Source organism: Anser cygnoides, chromosome 3 (assembly GCF_040182565.1).
Source record: "Anser cygnoides isolate HZ-2024a breed goose chromosome 3, Taihu_goose_T2T_genome, whole genome shotgun sequence".
NCBI classification, from domain to species: domain Eukaryota; kingdom Metazoa; phylum Chordata; class Aves; order Anseriformes; family Anatidae; genus Anser; species Anser cygnoides.
The window spans coordinates 98,272,669-98,288,661 of NC_089875.1; the positions used below are offsets into that span (position 1 = coordinate 98,272,669).

The 15,993-nt window shown below is 35.7% G+C and overlaps 1 long non-coding RNA gene across 1 annotated transcript in view; it reads left to right on the top strand.

Moving 5' to 3' along the window:
• LOC125184547 (uncharacterized) overlaps positions 1-15,655 on the top strand; it is an 88,711-nt gene extending 73,056 nt beyond the window's left edge. Inside the window, exon 4 of the long non-coding RNA XR_007168711.2 lies at positions 14,804-15,655. This is a non-coding gene — a long non-coding RNA (uncharacterized lncRNA). The remainder of the gene's footprint in view (positions 1-14,803) is intronic.
• Positions 15,656-15,993: the final 338 nt, after the last annotated feature.

Genomic DNA, 15,993 nt, shown 5'->3' on the forward strand with positions numbered 1-15,993 from the left:
TTAGTTGGATTTTGGAGCCATTATTTCAAGACCATTTTGAATCTACTCTTAGCAGCTGCAAAAATCAAAATGTCATCATTCTGCCCATATCACTGTCTTCCCAAAGCTTTTTGGAAACTCTGCTCTTAACTTTGCCATGTTCAAATCTTAGTTATGGAAATTTTGTGAGCACCTATGCTGTCAAAAACAATTCAGAAGTGGCCTGATTTGAAAACAGGTTATATTTTACGTTGATTTTTTTTTTTGAACCATTTGCAAAAAACATCCAGGAAATGAAGAAATATATATAAAATTAAGTTGCATCTGCAGGCTAGGTGATTGTTACTCAAAGGTATCTAGAGAGCTGATGGACTTTGCCGTGTTACATGAAATGGAGATGACAACACATGCTAAAGCATATATATAGATTTTATATATATATATTTTGTAAATTAAAAAATGAAAGTACTTTTTTATTTTTTTTTTTTTTAATTAGTAAATAGATGCCTAGAATGAAGCCGAGAAACTTGAAACAGTATCCTGCATACCAGGACCCTTCTTGAAAAATATTGATCCATACCCATCAACTCCTCCTCATCAGTCCCTTCAAAGGATTCTCTGGACTCCTTCCACACTTTGTTCTCCTTTCTTAGATGGGCTGTCCTGCACTTCTCTGAACTATAGTGATGGGATGGAGTGCAGGTGCTCACCCAGTGGAACTTGTTGTCTTTGTTGTCTAACACCCAGTGTTCCTCTCAGGGCATCTCACATCACTTTTTAGGAGAAGTGTCACATTGTGAACCCAGCTTAAAATGTGAAAAAAGAACACACCTTGGAATGTCAGCCTTGCTGCAGCCTCCCTTTCTGTTCACATCTCTCTCCTCTGAGATGAAAACTAATGTGCCAAAAAATAAAAATAAAAAATGTCACCTGCATTGTTCCTTTGATCTGGTTTACAAAATAGCTAAACAAATATTTTTCAGTGACAAAAGGGAGGATAATGTGGGAGCACGAGAGCAAGACTCTTCCTTGTAATGGTATGACTGTTTTACATCAGATTAAAATATTTAATGAACTACTTTTAGCCTCCTATTATACTTACAACCCATTATTAGCCCCAAGCTTTTTCTGTATAGCTCCTTCCTAGTCAAGATAATCACAATTTTGTCTTTTATCTTTTTTTTTTTGTAGTTTTATTTTATCTTACTAATTTCAGATTATTTCCTCAAATGAGCTAAACAATTCTGAACATGGTTGCATTTCCTAATGTGCTTTCTACTCACCCAGCTTGCTCTTAACATAAACTTTATGTGTGCTCTCTCCTCCAGCATTCAAACTATTAGTGAAAACCCAAAACAGGCCATAAAAGATGTTGATACCACCTCCAGAGATAGCCAGAAACTACTGAACGCTACAGTTTGAACACTTTATTTTGTCCAGTCTTTCCACTACTACAAGATAATTTTAGCTGCAGTTCGTTTCCATAGTAAAGATATGAAATATCTTTTGCTTTCTCCACAGACTCTACACTGTCAAATAAAATGAGATGATTTTGACAGAATATGCTTTTGTACTTCCTTTTGAGATGTTGCCTACCTTACTTGTTTCAGGGTCTAATTAAATGGTTGTTTAATACTTTTCCACAATATCTTTCAGGGTTCATTATGTACAGTTCTACTTTTTACTCACTCTGAAGATACAGATTATATTTACTGTTCTCCAGTCTTCCAGTGTTTACTGTCACCTCTGTCTCTGCCCTCCTCCAGTTCTCTCAGATAATTCATTGCAAATGACTAAGGGATCACTTTTTCTAATTCCTTTAAAACTGTGTATTGAAATCCATCCCATCACTGTCCTGAATACATCTCACTATTCTAAGTGCTCTGTAGAATCATAGAATCATAGAATCATTAGGGTTGGACTTCCAAGATCATCTGGTCCAACCATCCCCCTACCACCAATGTCACCCACTAAACCATGTCCCTAAGCACTACGTCCAACCTTTCCTTGAACACCCCCAGGGACGGTGACACCACCACTTCCCTGGGCAACCCATTCCAATGTCTGACTGCTCCTTCTGAGAAGAAATGTCTCCTCATTTCCAACATGAGCCTCCCCTGGTGCAACTTGAGGCCGTTCCTTCTAGCCCTATCACTGGTTATCTGCGAGAAGAGGCCGACCCCCAGCTCCTCACACCTTCCTTTCAGGTAGTCGTAGAGAGCAGTAAGGTCTCCCCTGAGCCTCCTCTTCTCTTTCCCTCTAGTGGTCTGATCTACCCTATTATAAAGTTTGTATTAGACGCATGGTTGCTAACAACCTTTTGTCCAAAGATTCATATAAAAAAAGGCAGTAAGTATTTTGATTTTCTTAGTATTATTATTTATTCACGTTACCTATTAAATAATTGATCTATATTTTCTCTCAGCTTGCTCCTAATGAAATATAAGGTACTCTCTTTTCATATTGCTTTCTTTATGTCTCGATCTTAAACCATAGCTTTTCTGAATTTTTCCATACATTATTTTGCTGTTTGTTTAGGATCCCCTCATTCACGTGTTCATGCTTCTACATTTTTTGTGTGTGTGTGTGTGTGTGTGTGCAATTCTTTGTAATCAGTTTATTCAATACATCTGAATGCTGCTATGGGGTCTTCTGCTTTTAGCATATTATCTTCTCTCTGTCTCACATTGTCACTGCCTGTGATACTGCCTATTTAGAAGCTGCAAGCTCTCTTACCATTCTTTCTGCATTGGCTTGATCCACCTCATTATTTTTCCGTGTTGTAGTGATGAGTCACTGTGGTCTTTCTTGGGCATTTGTACCTTATGCTGGGCCCTCAAAAAATTCTACTGCAAAAAGATCTGTAGTTGTGTTTGTCCCTCCTGTCTTTCTCAAAGGAGAAAGAAAAGACAGAATGTTAGTTTTTCATGAATACAAATATATACGAACAGATAACCCATTAGACCAATGGGAGCTCCTCAGTAAACTTATTTTTCTGTATGAATGAATTTTAGTTTTTCTAATTTTAATTTTGTAATTTATGTTGTTTCATTGTAATATTGCTTATATAGTACTTATGAGTCCTTCGCTGGAAGTATAGTTTTGTACAACTTGAAATTTACTTGCCTCGTGTAAGCCTTCAGTTACATGGTGTCCAACTACTTAATTCTCAAGTGCTTTGCAGGGTAGTCCTCAGGAATTTCTGACACACACACACATTCAGATTACTTATGGTGTACCAATTATTTGCATTCCTGATATTTTTGGAAAGTAAATTGGAAAGTAGAATTTTTCTCTGATTGACAAAAAGTCAATGGCTAAGGTAATTGTTAAGTAAAATCTTGATATTTAAGATTCACAACGAGTAAAATATATACCTTTATATCTGCTTGAAGGCAATATTCAAGCTTCCATAGTACATATAAGAAATGTAATCTAACTGTGAACTCTGCCAAAGCACATGAATTATGTGTTATTCTCGATTACTCTTAAAAATACTTGTATGTTCTTCACGGCCCTTACTACATGGACCTATTTTGGTCCTGCATTACAATAATTTCCTGCCTTTTAGAATTGATTTTCTAAAATGCTGCCATGAATTTTTCTTATCTGTCCCCCACTACCTTTGTCTTTGAATCCCTTTGGAAACTTCTTCTGCATTTCCCGTTGATTCAATTTTCTCATATTCCATTCTCTAACTCTTCCCTGCTTTCATACATTCTCAATTGCCTTAATCCAACGCCATTTAAACGATCTCTTCATTTTTGATATCTTTGTTTTCCTCTTGGAGCTCACTTACATCTTTGCTAAGCCAAATTCCACCCTTCTCTTTGAAATTCTTCTTGCACCAGTGATAACATAGACATCAAACAAAGAGATGAAGTGAATAAATGTTATAATCCTCTTTCTTGACAAACGCATCTTCTATTTGGCATTACATGCTCACACTGATTTACCTTTCTCTCTAAATTTTAAGCTCTCAGAAGTTGGAAGCTACACTGTGCACACTCTCCGGGCTCAGCATGTAATTCCAACAGCAATGATGATATGACTGAGAGAAAAAATAAGAAAAATTCCTAATATTTTACAAAAATGAAAGAGAATATGTTTATTGGGACAATGTTTATTATTCATTGTGCTTTAGACATGATTCAATTATTCCAGTAGTAAAAATTTTAATGATGATGATAATAATAATACAATTATTTAGGAATAAATATTTTATATCACAATGTAATTGATTTAAATTGAGAACTCTGATTTATTTTTTTTCCTAGGATTAAAAAAACAGTTTGTAAGACACAAGAATCTGTCTGAAAATTTTAAACTCATTAATGCTGATGAAAAGTAGGGTTTTGAAAGTACTTTGAAAGTACCAGACCATTACTAATTTTTTTAAGAAATGAATTAACAAAGATTTCAGAATTGTCTAGGTCTGTCTTTCAAAATTTAAGATTGTTTAGAATCTGGATTTAGCATGTTTAGATGAATAGAGAGAATGTCTTAAACCTATGTGAGGCTACTTGGAGTTGCAAAAAGCTATGCCACTTAAGAAATTTTGAAAATATATTACTAAATCTATTGTAATGTCAACAGGAATTATATTTCAATGCTTTGTATATCATATGAGTTTTCAAGTCAGATCTCACATAAATGCAAAGAATAGAAGGCTGATGTAATTCTCAACAGAATGTAAATGCTATTTTGCAGTTCAGAGTTTCATTAGGATCTTCATATAAATTCATTTCCCTCTATTTTTTTTTCCCTTTTTCAAGTGAACTAGATGTTTTCCATTGCAGCACTTAAGTATCTCCAAATTAATGGTGTTAGAAATCCAATGACAAGAAGATTTTATGGGAGGAGGCAATGGTAGACCCCTAGCACTGCATGGAATAAATAATTGGCAGGCTTAAAATTCTGGTAAAATGCTGTGATGTTGGTCAACCACCCAACAACATGGCAAGCTAGAAGGACTTGAAAGCAAGATACATTCTTAATTCTTCTCCTGTCAGAACTTAGGACATATTAATTTTAGAGACAAAGTGCAATATGGAATTACTTTTAAATATTCACTGTAATGTAGGATCTCATGTTTTTTGTAATTTCCTAGAGACAAATGGTAAACAGTTTTGAGGAATGTTTTTTGCATTTTTTTTTTGTCATTCAGACAACAGCATATAGCTATTAAAGGTGACCCTTTGAAAAGGAAAAGAAGGATTAAGTATTTGCTGCTATTTGCTAATACCTAGCTTTGTTTTGAATGATGTGAGGAAGTTGTATTTACGAGCAGTAAAATATCCTACCTGCAGAAACCTTCAGTTATATAACTTGTAGTTTGATCCAGGCTGCAGGGAAGTAAATGACAATACTTGCGTAGAGGGCAATAACAGCAGGATACACTCAGTGATTTATAAAACAGTCTGAGTAGAGACCGAAAGGGGAAAAGAAATGGAAATAAATAAAAATAAAAACAAACCTGAAATAGTAAAACTAATGCAGACTCTAAGATGATGTATGTAGATCCAGTACAGGGGTACGTAGATTCAGTTCAGTCAATAATAATAAAGATAAATATGTGATGCTAGGTAGGCTGGATAGTTGTCTTGGAATTACTTGTTCAGATCCCACACCAGAATTTGTATTTTGGGACTTGGAATACATGATATTTTTGAAAAGTCAAGGCATGTAAATGTTTTGTCCATTTAAAACTGAGTCCATCAATTACTAAAAGTCATAAGGTGACTTTTCAGTAATGTTTTCTGTGCTAGATCATGTTTGACAAGATTTCTCTCACCTAAAAGCAAAAGACTGGCAAACCTGAGAATATTTCTTGTTGTCATTCCTTTTTTTACCTAGTACAGGGTTAAAAACAGTACAAAATCTTAAACTATATGCGTCTAAGTTTAGGTTCTATTCTACAACCAACATGCATTCTAGCTGTAGAAAAAAATCGAATCAATTGAGCCATAGACGAGGTAGATGAGGGCTGAAAGTGATTAGGCAATGATGAAGATGCTTATTCTACTCAGATCTGCCCAAATATAGCTGTTATAGATATCAGTTTCTAGGGCCATAAAAATTATAATGGTTTGATATTGATATTGAAGATCTTGAGCTTCTTGTTACATTTCAGCAAATATATGGTATTCAAATTCATGAGGAAGCCTTCACAGGCATGTCCAAGAAATGAATAAATGTTTCCTTTGACTGTGATACTGTATGAGAATGATCACAGAATCACAGTAAATAAGTAAGAAAATTAGAAAATCATTTACCCTATTCACTTCCCTCAAGTTTTAGGACTATCCTGACAGGCGTTTTTGCCCAGAAAGATTTAGAAATGAACTAGTGACCAATGTTATGATAGATTCCAAAGATGATAATTATGCAGAAAGTCTAAAGGCTTCTCTAATATGTTTTGTTTAAGAGTCAAAACAAATGGCTTTTTTGTTGTTGTTGTTGTTTTGTTTTGTTTTCAAGCTTTTTTACACAAATAGTCAGCAACACAAACGGTTCATCTTCTTCTTCTTTTTGTCCTTCTTAGGAGTAGGAAAGCCAGGATTTTCATGAAATCAAGGAACTGTAGTTAAAGCTCAGCCAGCTAATATAAGTTTTTTATAACTGTAAAATAAGGAACATTGGCAAGTACAGTGTGACTTCCTCTTATTTTCCCCTTTGTTTTGCTTGTTTTTCTGTCTGTTGCAGACGTCTTTGATGGGGTCATTAATTTACAGGGTGAAAAAAAATCTTTACCTATGGAGACAGCTATAATAAATCTACTGCTAAATTTTCCAACTTGTATGAAGTGTAATTGTGACATCTGAGAGAAGAGGTAAAAAACAGAATCTAAAATTGCTCTTTTAGAGAAATGGTTAACTTTAGCTACATTTGCATAGTGAATACTTGCAGTAAAGCTGATATTAAATATCTTTGAAGATTGATTTCTGGTTTTCATAGCTATCATGGTTATGAAGTTATGGAGATCATATTTAAAACAGTTTTTAGGAATTGCTGTTTTTCAACACCTGCAAAATTCAAATCAGGTCAAGGTTATACCAGTACATTAGTGTCTAGATTGAAGATATAGGTGTACTCTATTGGTTTAATGTGCCAAGCTGAGAAATTATGTTCTGGGTCTAAATTTTATTTTCAAAACACTTACTAGTTCAGAGAATTTAAATCTGGGGGTTTGGCCTAGGCTTGTTTAGCAATTTTATACCATGGAAGAAAATAAAGTCTACGAACATTATTAATTCTCATAAAAAAAATGTCAAGTTTAAAATTTTTTCCTTATGTTGATGTGATACCAAATGCAGAGCTCTACTGCATGCTTCTAGCCCTTATTGCTGACAATTTTGTTACAGAAGCGTGCTGTTATTTCACTTGAAAAACATTCTTTTTGCATTGCCCTGTATTCAGGGCAAATATCTAACTTTCAAGATCACATTGAACAGAATAACGATCAGTCTTTCCCAGAAGCATTGTACTGTTCAAGGCTAAATGCCTTTTTTTTCAGCATCAACTTTCTTTTTAAACACAAACAGGAAGTTGCTGCCTATTTCATATATGATGTTTGGTGTTTATTTCTCTCAATAATTCAAAGTTACTTCCTTTCCATAACTGTTATGTGTATAATGACAATAAATCAGTCTCTCTAAGGAAAATGATAATGCCAAATAGAAAAAATTAATTTAGGTGACTATGACTGATTCATTCTCTCTGTCCATGACCCAAATGCATATTATAATCTGTTCAAATGAAATGAGTTTAAATGAGTTGAAAAAAAAAGTCTACAAGCATGAAAGGTGTGCGGAAAGGTGAAAAATTGTACAGTTGATATGCACTTTGCTTAAACAACAGTACTTGCAGTCTTTTGTTCTATAGAAGTCTCCATCCTTTCTGTCTAATACAGAACCCTGTTTGGAAATATTCTTAAGGATGGTTGTGACTTTACACAAAGAAACAATGTGTGACTTTAGCAGACTTCCCTGGTCTATCTCTCATTTGTAATGCCATCCTTCCCAATCATGCTTGTCTCTTCTGATATACTGCCTCTCATGTACACTATAAGCTCTGTAAACGTCTCTATAATGACTAGCTCACTGAATCCCTGCTCCTTGATGGCAGCTACCATAATGCAAATAATAAATAATAATAGTGTCTGTACATAACTACAGCAAAGTCAGTGAAGCAATACATTTTCATGGATACACAACGATTCTAATAGTATATTACACTGGGGTCAAATCTTTTCCCTGTATCACATGGCACCATGTCAAAGCAGGAACTACAGCTCAACTCCTGCAGTAAGATCTATATTTGAATCTTTATGAAGCTCAGTGAATCTCTGTGAGTATGTTTATCCACTCTTTTGTATGTATTGAGTGAAATACTTTTATCCTTTGTAGCCTGTATACCTCAGTGATGTTACCTGCATATTCACCTTACTCTCTTTTCTGTAAATTAATGATTAAGCAATGTTAGGAGTCATCTTCAAAATAATGTACTCTGAACATCTTCTGAGTAATGTACTCTGAACAATATATGCTTAACTACTATTCTTAACTCTATTTTACTTAAATACCATACCTGTGCCAGATAAATATTAAAAAGGTCTGTTAGAGATTTCAAACAATGTCTGTCAACTTTACATAATGGTCTCACCCTGCATATTCTGAACTCTTAGCATTCTCATTAGAATAATTTTAACAATGTTTTTGAGATGCAGTGATTGAAGGATCTGTGGTCTTAATTTTTTTGAATATGTGCTTCATTAGGCTGAAAGTCTAAACTGTTAACATTTAGATGCCTTGGTGATAGTCATACTCCATGTGTTTTCATTTAGTCACACCTTTGCCAACATATTTGTCTCTGTGAAAAGTTATAGTATTTAATAGAAACTCCCCTTGCTTTCGAGCTGCCCTAGATTTAAAGTCACAAAAAGAAGTAATTAAATTTAACAGAAATTGAAAATTCTAAACAAATATATTTATGTGTATGCTCATGTGCTGCATTCTTAAAAGAAACACTAAAATAACACCAAGATTAGAAGAGCAGTTCTTTTGCTTCAAAGGTTTGATTGTCAGTAGTGAACTAGAAAAGGAAATATTTTCGATACAAGACTTTTTATATACACTGGATCCCTACATCAGACACCCTAATTTACATTTTGGAATCACTTTCTGTTCTGATTACTTGCTCTTGCTGAGCAGTGAAAAAAAAATATGTCGGATTAAAAAGTACAATAATGGAGCTATCTTGCCAAACTCATTGCATTCAGACAACTGTGAGGTTTCCTCCTCTCACAGTAATTTGACTGAGAATATATACCCACTGTGTTGAGATTTATGCACTGGGAATGGAGCACAGAATTATTCCAACAACTTGCCAAAATTCTGAAAGCAAAAGCTTTTCAAGTCTAAAGCAGTATTACTGTTGTTTAAATGCCATTTGTAGGCAATAAGCAAACTACCACTAATATATTCGGGTTCAGTACTTTCTCTCTACAGCGAGTGCATTAACACATAAAACAAAAGTAACCGGTCCTCTGGGAAATTCAGAAGTCCAATACAGCAGGGTAGTTATTTCTGGAAAGCTATTTTTATATATGGAACACTACTGGGCTGTGTAGGCCGCTGTAATATTTTGCTATTAGGTGAACACATTGAAAGATTTTAATTGGCATGTGATTTCAGTTGTCTTCCCAGGGGAACGGTGTTAACTTTATGTACTGATTCAGTTCATTGTACCTGTAGAACTGCTGTTAAAGGAATACTGGCAGCCTGGATCTTTTGAAAGTAGATAATATGACTAATTTTCCAACACATACACACAAAAATAAGCAGCCCCTGAGCACCTTTTAAACAGCGTGCCTTTTATTAAATTCTTCATATATTTCACTTAAGAATTTTTTTAAAAAGATTATTTTTCCACCATTTTGTACACTGTCAATAGCCAGCATTGCCTTCACACAAAAAGTGGCCCATTGTGAAACTGAGTTTTTCCTGCTGACCACTGGATAGACATATGCGGTAACTGTGCAAAAAGATTCCTTTTGTTATCTTGAAATATTTCTGCTGTTTAGAGAGAAGAGGATCTACTCTTTTCATCCTGGTGCAGGGACTGAGATAGAAGTATGTGAAAGGAATACAGTTAATTTGTTACTCATGGAAAATAGGTACAGTTAAATCAGCAACTGATCAAAAGCCTACTGAAATCCCATAACTTAGTTCAAGCTTTGTTTGACATGCAAAATTGGCATTTTCCTTGTTTTTTTTGGGCAAGACACTTTTTAGTTTTGAATACAGAGAACAGGCAACACACGTGATGCTTGGTTCTTCAGCTCACATGAATAGGTTCTGGTATCCAGGTGTCAGGTGATTCTGACAGTTTCAGGAAGAAAAAAATATCCCACATAGATAAAACACTCCTTCAGAACAGATAACTTTTCTCTGCAGTCATTACATTAGGTGAACTGTTATGATTCAGTAAAATGCTGAAGCTATTTTTCATGTATCATGCCAGGCAGCAGTGCTATTTGTCTCTATTAGGGCTCCCTGCACAGCCTAAGTGGGATGGCCATTTACTCACTGTGTAGTGCTTATTGTACTCACTTGTAATAGTTAGTTCTCCCTTGCCTCGATTTTCTCCTTTTTCTTCACCTTAAATGCAAATTTATCCCATCATGAAACGTTACTATAAATTGCAGATTTTTTTCCAAACCTAGGCAAATAAATTAAAGCCACTCTTTTCAACTCAGCCACCTCTTCTTTGGTGATTCCTACTGCTTAGGTATTTGAAGCTCTTTAAACTCCCTCCCTTTAAACTGTGACTGCTTGTGCTCTGCCTCTTGTTATGGCACTCTCTTGCCGACACGTATTATTTCATTGCTTCCCTGTGCTTATTCTGCCTGCTTGTTACCTTTCCTTATCCCTGTTACATTTACTTCACAAGTTTTTCAGGTTCCTTCTGTATTTGCACTGTGGAAGCTGGGCTATGTGCATAAAGCTCCCCATAATTCCACAATAGCTAGAATAGATACTTGTTACTCTAATACAGGAATTTCAATCTGATGATTGAGGTTACTTTGAGCATGTTAATTCTTAAAAGACTCAGAGGAAGCCAAGCTGGATGCTGCTGGTAAAAGTTCTGGGCAAGAGCTCTCAGCTGGACAGAAAGAATTGCTTCCAAAGTAATGTTTTAATTATTACTAATAACAGCCAGTACTGTGGTGGAAACACTGTCTCCTCATTATCTTGACAACTGGTCAAGCTGGGATCTTAGAGGCAGTGTTCAAATCAAACCGTAAGCCTTCGTCCTTGGCCAGAGCGCTAGAGGTGATGGAAAGACAGAGATGGCACAGAAACAGAAGAGCTGCTGGTGACAATCTGAGCTCATTTCCTTCATGTGAATGCCAAGTCTGTTATGTGCTATTGCACAGCTTGGAATAGAAAAAGAAAGGAAACCATGTCCTGCTGCCTCATAACTATAAAGCATCCAGGAGACAGGTAAGTTCCCAGTAATGCCCTGAATCATGATTGGCCCCTTTGGGTGTTACTGGTATGCAGCATCGTTATAGTGGTCTCTGCCCCTGAGCCTTAGCACTGCCTGCTTGCCTTGTGCATACAGGGCAGGCACAAGGGGTATAACAGGGAAACTGGGAAGGGGAATAGGACAGACTGTCCCTACAAGAGGCCTCCCGCATTGAGTATATTTTTTGTTTTACTTAGGAGAATCATGACCTGAAAGTTGAATCTACTGAGTGTGGAACGAAGATTGGGGTACATTTCACCAATTAACTGCCTGTCTGAAGAGCAGGGTGTCCAATGCATACTTTCTAGTTTCCCTTGGGAAGAAATGGGGAGTTCTAATGATCCCTGAGGGAGTACTTGATGGATCTTGATGGCCCATCAAGTTAGAGTCGCTGCTGGAGCTGCCCCAAGTGCATGTTTTATGTGCCTATTTGGGTTGGGCGTAATCATCTTGGGAAGTGCGTGTATCCCTACAGTGCCTGAAGGGTAGCACAAGTGGCTAGCTAAGATAGCAACTAACTAGTATGGGTATGTCTAGGTTGATGTCTATGTTAATACTGTGCCATAGACAAGCTGTTAGTTTAATGGTAACATATACCAGCAACTTCTACTGTGAAATTCACCTAAGATACTTGTATTTCTGTTTATTTATTCATTCATTTATTTACTGTTTTTCTTCTCTTCTAAAATGGCTTTTTATCAGCAAAGAGTGAAGTAAGCCCAGGAGTACCACGCTTACATATGTTGAAACCTACATGTTGTCTACCTCTCCTCTATGACCACTTGAGAAAAGGAAAATCTTCCATTTTCTATACCACTGAGTTGTAACTTTAGAGATGAATGACAATGACAAAAACAAAAATCTATTTCTCCCTGTGTCTTTTTTCTGTGTCACTATTCCTTTGAAAAATGCAGAGAGACCACTAAGGGAAAATCACGTTTACTCAGAACTGTGTGTTTTGAGCTGGAAAGGGAGAAGCAACATTTTGCCCTCAGTTAGTACTACGGCCAGACTCAACATGTTATGCTTTCTCTAAATTGGGAGTTTTCACAGCCTTTCTTCCACCTCATTTGTCTGAAAATTTAGTGGAAATATTAAACTTTAGGCTGTGAAATTTCCCAGATGTAACTGGGAACATATCCTCTCTGAAAAAAGTGTTACTAAAAATGTCAACTAGCTTTACGCATATAGAACTCAGCCTACAATGCTCTGGGCATGTATTAGTGCTATGGTAATACTAAAACATTTCCATTCAGCATGTCAGAGTTTACAAAGATTCAGGTTTAAAATGGAAGTTTTTATATTTAGATTTTTTTTCCCATTGTACATTATTCTTTCCCCACAAGTTTGTTTGTAATAGGAACACAGCATATATTTTCCATCTGTTTAGCTATGTTTATTTAACATCTATAATGTCTTCTCCCAGTCTCCCAGTTTGATTACTGAATTTTTAAGCATAAACATGTAATTAAAAAAAAAAAAGAGACATTTAAGTGCACTAAAGTTTCAGTAATAAACTACAAGTTTTTTTGCTGTTCTTGTTTGTTTGTTTATTTTTTTTTAAAAGTATTAATTTAAATAAGATGCTCTGTAAGGGCAAGGTTTTTTGCATCAGTACTCCACAGAATGCAACTATCTTCTCCCGACAAGGTGTTATGACTAGACTTTTTGTGAATGTCAAAAATAATTTGAATTTCAGCTCATGTTCTTTTTATTTCTGCATGTATTAATATGCCTGGCTTTAGTAGCTGGTCAATGGAAATTACAGGCTCTCTTCTGTTTTGATGAGTTAATGCCACCAATAATAACACATCATCCATCTTTTTTCAGTCAGAGCTAAGGTCTTTCTTCTCTGGTTGAATTGAAATCTCTTTGCTTATCTCTTACTAAGTCCTTTTAGTCTCATTATTAAGACTTCAGTATAATCAAAATATTTAAAGTTATATGAAAAAAAAAAATGCCTGAAAAACCCGAATAAAGTTTTGGATCTGAGTTGCATGGATAAGAACTATGCTGAACTTCTGGGGCAGACTTACCATCATGGGTCCCTGTACAGAAGGAGGTGACAAAATAAGCCCTAAGCAGTAGATCCAGACCAATGTGTTACTTTTGCCTCTGGCCTCTCTATTGTAGAGACATCTTACAACAAATTCTGGCATATGGAGCTCACAAAAAAAAGAATTCTTAGGAGGCTGTGGGTCAAAATACTGACTAAAATTTTGGGCACCTTAGGTCATATCTATGCACAAAGCTTTATCATTTTTTTTTTCTGTGAAACAAATTTTTTAAGAGGCTTTGTATAATTCCTCTGTGGAGTCCAAATTCAAATTAGGTCAGATTATGTTGGTTTGGTTGAATTTGCAAATTTACTAGGAAAAGTTGTAAATTGCATCTGAACTACTGCAAGAATACCCATAAAGAGGTTTCCATCGAGTTACATAAAGTAGTTTTCAAACCAGCTTGAATTAAATAGATGCAACTGCTGTTTATAAGAAAAATCCTTATTTTTAGCACATGCTCTGAAGCTCAACAGTTGTGTTGATTGTTTGGGGAAAAAAAGAAAAGAAAAGACTTGGCATCCGTTCCTTAAACTATTATTTAACGGTTTTGTTTATTCGTTTGTTTTGTTTTGTTTTGTTTTGTTTCTGGTGGTTTCTGTTTTAAGATTTTAAGAAAAGTTCCACAGAACTAGCCTGCAAATGTTACTTTTTATTTGTTTATTTTTTTCCCCACAGCTGCTAAGATTCACACTAAACAATTTATTAGACTAATCTCAGCACACTCTAGCTATAAGTTTACATGGTATGATATTAGGAATAAAAAAAAGGATCTTAATCTGTGTTTAGCTCTACAGATCATGTGATATTGGAGGGAAGAGTAAGTAAATATGGAATGCAGTTGCAATACATTTTAAAGAACTTTCCTACATGAGAAATGTCTGGGCAAAGACTCACTCCTGTGGGTAAAAGGAGGTACAAACTATTGTATAATATTTATGTTACAGTAGCAACAAGCTGGCTTAAGCCTGCTCAGGACCTAGAAGGTCCCTTATGACAAAACTTAGCTCCTGCCAGTAACAAGGTTAGATGAGAGAGAGAGAGAGAGAGAGAGAGAGAGATATTTTTTTTATTTTTTTATTTTTTTAAAGGAAAAAAATAGGAATACAAAAAAGTAAAAAATCATATATAAAATCTAGTATTTACTTCTCAGAATTTGCTTTAAGTTTCTTTATGATATAAACAAGTAACTATTTTGTTTTGTTTTGTTTTGTTTTATTCTGTTTTGTTTTCAGCTGCCTGTATTCTTGGCTGCATATTGCTGCAGGGACAGGATAAGGATGAGAACGGTAACCTTGTAGGACGTCTTATGGAGTCAATGCTGGCCATGACAGGTGCTGTGGGAGAAGGTGGTCTGTACTGAGCCCCTACTGACCTTTCATTGGGAGATAACACTAAAGGGAAGAAAAGGCTGATCCCTGAGCCTTGTGTCTAGGTTAGAAGCCTGAAACTGGAAAATATATGAAGTTATGTCTGGTGTTTTGTTATCTGTTGTTTTAGGAAGAGGTATGAATTTTGCCCTGAGAGAAAAAGAATTGGGTTGATGTCCCTTTGCCTCTATGCACAGAGGTGACCTAGCAGTTACCATGACATCCGGATTTATTAACCTCAACCCCCAAAATCCAGCCCACCTCTAGCAGTAAAGAGATGGGATTTTCTCTTACTGAAACTCTTTTAGTCTGGTCTTGTAAGGTTGCCTTTTTTTAAGGAGTAACCAAGCTCTCTGTTTAATGTGTCTTTCAATCAATACTTGTGAGGGCAAGAGTCTCTAAGGCATCCTTTGTTTAAAAATGAACTGTTGGGTCTGCCTTTAAGCACTCAAGTTTTCTTAGTGTGCTTCATCTGGATCTCTCAAAAGAGACGTTTACGTGCCTTTGTATGGTGGGGTCAACATCAAGCAAATTTCTGGTTTTCAAGGACTTTACAGTTATACTGCAGGGCCTCTGATATGCTGCACTTTATATTGATAGAAATATTTCATATGATTGCAGTCCTGGACTTACTGCTCTTCAATTTTCTCTTAATATTCTAGTTAGAGATTTCAGTCTATGTGAAAGTCATATTCTGGTTACTTACAGAAATATATATGAAATAAGATCTTCCCCAGAATCTTCTAGTGCAAAGCAGTAATGGTGGTAAACAGCCAAGAAGACACTTTGTCAATGTCTTATTTCTTAGTTTTTCTTTTCGTAGTGGTAGAAGTTTTTTTCTGTTTATAAAAAGTTTACTTAGGCTGTAGGTGCATGAAAAAAGAGGGAATAACTGTGGTATAAAACTGGAGCAGATTAAATGACTGGTCCTTTTAAACAAGAAGAAGTTGCAAAATGAAAAACACACGGTTGGAAGACTGGCACATGCCCCTCTGATTCATGAAGGGTACGTTTGTCATAGTTGGGATGGGGCTAAACTGCATTCAGGGATTGCC